We start from the raw sequence: 4,523 nt of genomic DNA, 5'->3' as shown, positions 1-4,523 counted from the left end.
TAGTTGGCCTAAACTAAAAACAATAGGAAAAACAAATCTAGTATTAATAGTGATCCGACTATTGCCGTTTAATGTTTGTCGAATTCAACATTTTATAAATATGATAAAAGATGTGAACAATTTGAACTATAACGTCAAACCCTAAGCCTTGACATAAAATGAGTATCGCAAACAAATACAATGTTTACTCCGTTATAAACGCATATGCCTAAACTTATTTATTGCATACAACCAAAAAAGTGTACACCACTTAACACAGACAAAACACGAACGAAATAAAAATGTAAATGTTCATTCAATAAAATATGTTTACAAATTGAAATACCACTAAATCTTTTAAAATAAAAATATGTACCGTATTATTAGGATGGTTCATTTTAAACTGAACGAAAGAAACTGCAAATGTATTTGAAGTATGTAGTTAAGTATTTTATTAATATACATTTGGTTACTGTTATTGTTATAGAGTATTTAACAAAAAAAAGAATGTTAAGAAGTAAATACTTTGTATTAATGTTTAGTAATTCAGAAAACAAAAATACTAAATGAATGCTAAAATTTACTAATGGTATGATACTAAAAGTTTAAAATTATGATATCAATGAGGAAAAACAGAAAATAATGAAAAAAGATAGAAAATGTTCGAGTTTGTACTAATGGGTTCGAATCTCGGTTGGGGCGACTCGACTCCGTATGAGAATAACACAACACAAATCAGCTATCAAAACATTAAAGCATGATCAACCTGTAGCCGAAAATTGTAATTCAGCTGGTCACTCGATTGCAAATTTCAGAGTTATTGCAGTAGACCACGATGTCAACAAAACTCGCAAAAACAAAGAAAACCACTGGGAATTACTACTGCTACTGCCTGGATACCTCCAACATAAACAACACAATTACAGCCAAATAATTACCTTAGGCCTATAGCAAAACATTATATTCAGTCCAATTTCATTTGAGAATAAATGAAAATAGAAAAGAAAATAATATATATAACTGACAATTGAATTTTTCAGCAGTACTTTAATATATGTATACATTATTTTGTGGTTTAATACCTCCATATGTTCAGCTGTAAGAGTGACTTTAAAGCCTGTTTCGGATGTCAATACAGTAGTGTTAACCAAAAAGTCCGTCTTCACTTCGTCTCCTATTCCATAGTAGGTTGTTGAATCCTCTACGGTTGCGCTCGCATTCATCAATCTGGGAGCTGAAATTATTATTATCTATATAGTTATTATTATCTATATATGAATTATTCCTAATTCTAAAATAGGTAGGCATAATAGAAACACGTTTTTCAATATAACCGTTGATACTACACCTACAGAAAAACGTAGAATTAATATTATTCCATAGTTTGTGTGCTAGAACAAAGAAAATCAAGGTTTTTATAAGTCGACATATTTTCATTATCCTCACATTTTCAACGGTGGTGGTGTCTTGTACATTTATTTAGGGAGTTTTCGTACGAGCACGTAAACTTCAACTTAAACAAATGACGTCAACATTATATACATTTGCATAACAGTGTAGTTTAGCGAACAGTTGCCCTGTGTTTTCAATCGACGTTCAGTTTTTTAATTGCGGTTTTACAGGAAATGGGGTAACTCAACGCTAAAAATCAATCCAACGATTGCAATCATTGAAGTTAAACCGTATCGTGACAAACATAATACTTTACCATAGTAGGTCTACTTTAATGACAACTTTTATTCTACGCTATTTAGTACATTTAATATTGCAAAAAAAAAAAACAAAGTAAACAAATATTTACTTTTTAAAATATATAAGTTTCTTGGCTTCTTAAGCCGACTATCTCTACTCTGCAATGATGATACTCCAGTGTGTCTATCAACTCTATAAATTCCACCGTACTCTTCTGTCCAGTATAAATACTTTCCATATATGTCAATATTTAAAGGATCCCTTTCAGTTAAAATCGTTCTTCTGTTAATTCCATCAAGGTTAGCCTCTTCAATTTTACCACTATTTGAATCACACCAATACATCTTGTCATCTTGAAAATAGCAAATTAAGACAATAATGATGAGAATCGAATATTTTGATTAGGTGCAATAGTTATAACTTGCTTACTCTTTAATAAAATTGTACGTGAGCGGTTTTCAAACAATAATAATAATAACTCTAAAATGTTGAATGGTCTGAAAATATAGTGAATGAAATCAACACATTGCATTATAAAACATAACGTTTGTATGTAAAGCTTTGCCATCTAGCATTACCAACATGCCCCTAATAGGTAGATTATAATAGAAAATATAAATATCACGATACATGAAAAACAAGTGTTATCTGCCTTATTGATTCGACTGGTGCGCGTCCCCTACACGTATTTTACTCGCAAGAGCCCTGTTATTCTTGGCAACTCATCGGATTGTATTTATCTACAAAGTGAGAATTTGACTACAGGCACTATGTAATGAAATTGATGTGTTTTTATGAAGTGTCATCAATTCGTCTTAATTATAGTTCATTAAAACTATTACAATAATTATAAACTACACATTTTATAAGTCTGGAAATAAAAAAAACATCTAAATGAACATTTTGGTAAAGTTACCAGTTACCATTACTGTATAAATAACAACATTCATAAACATTTATTCAAAAAGTCATCACCACAGAAACGATAAAAGGTAAATAATACAGACTTCTTTTTTTTAGGATTCAAATGTGAAGTAAAAATACTTGCATCATAAGATCACTAAATAACAATAGAAATCTTAAGGAAAAGTAACATCGAAATCATACTGTAAGACCAACTTAAATAGATAACATAACAAATAACTAATCATAGTTCATATCTTACCTGGAACTGCTAACACAAGTCCACGTGGTCGTAAAAGTCCAGTTGTTACTATAGCGGTTCTTGTACTCAAGTCATTTAACTTTACTCGTTCTATCCTATCAAAAGTGGACGTATCTGTCCAGTACAAGTATCTGGGGTATAAGTATAACTACTACGTTTAAAACTACTTCAAATAGTGACATTGAGTTGAATGGTGATTTTACTGTTCTATTTAACAAGGGACCGAGTTAGATAGCAATGTTAATCCAAAGTATGTACACTTATAATCTGTGTACTTTATTATTATGACTATTCTCTACTGGTATTTTATAAATGTGTTTATTCATTCATTCATGCATTTGTTCGTTCGTCCATGCGTGCAATCGTCCGTCCGTTATTTGATCCATCCATCCATCCGTCCGTCCATCCGTCCGTCCGTCCGTCCGTTCGTTCGTTCGTTCGTTCGTTAGTTCGTTCGTTAGTTCGTTCGTTCATTCATTCATTGGGAAAAGATAGATCAAATAAACAAAGTAGAGCAAAAGGAAATTATATTCAAAAGATTACTATACGAAAGTAAAAGTAATTAAATTTGCAAAACTAATGTCAAAAATCATTTTTACCTATGTATTTTATTTATTGCAATTTATTTTGCTTATTGATCGACGATTATGACGTTGACTAGATGATCTCCCTTGAGCAGCAAGTGATATTTATTTTGTAATATAGAAAGAGTGGCATAATTTACCCGTTAGTTGTGTCTAACTTGATTGCACTTGGCCAGGATAATTCTGTAACAAACAAAATTGATCTGTTCGTTCCATCCATATTTATTACTTCAATGCTCTCTCTTGAACTACTTGTCCAATAAAGTTTCTTTCCATCTCCGTCAACAGCTAAACCATTCACACCTTTAATAATAAAAAATTATAACATTATATGTCGTAATCACAAACTATGAAATCTATTTTAGCGATGTATGAACAAAAAATGTGTGTTTTAATAAAGTTTTCTTAAATCATATTAGGCTATACAAATCAATATAAAACAAATGCTTAGCAAATCAGTGATTTCAACAATATTCTTTTTTCACTAACCATATTCCAAACTTTCTTAACAGTACTTAATATAACCTAAATGCCAGAAGTATCAGAAACAAGATTGATGAATTTCGTCTAATAGCACAAAATGCACAACTGTACAACTAATTCACATTTTAAGTAAAAAAGAAATTTAAAAAAAATAACATTCCAAAATGCTGTAAATCAATTCAAATTAAAACACTAAAAGTAATGTTGTCACATTGATATTGATGGTTATAATATGATCCATAAAGATTGTCATATGAAAAAGGTAGTGATGTTATTATTTTCATTTTTTTTTATTTATCTTTTTATTTCGGAATATCATGGTGACATAATATTATATCCATAGCAAAAGAGAGAAAAAAAATCTTAATCTAACAGCTCATAGAACAAAAACAAAGATATGTAAATATATAAAGTCAATGCAACAAAGCATTCCATTGTATGTGCATTCTTGACACATTAAGAACGTGGCGATTAATGGCCATGATCAAGGAATTACTACTTGCGTTCACACGATTTTTAAAACTAAAAACAGATTTTCTAATGAACTCATCAAAGGATGGGACGTCATTTAAGACAAACATCATGCTTGAACTACAATGTCTAGGCTGCTTCAGCAGCAA

Source organism: Antedon mediterranea, chromosome 9 (genome assembly GCF_964355755.1).
Source record: "Antedon mediterranea chromosome 9, ecAntMedi1.1, whole genome shotgun sequence".
NCBI classification, from domain to species: domain Eukaryota; kingdom Metazoa; phylum Echinodermata; class Crinoidea; order Comatulida; family Antedonidae; genus Antedon; species Antedon mediterranea.
The sequence above is the reverse complement of the archived record's forward strand: the minus strand, read 5'-3'. Positions refer to the sequence as shown.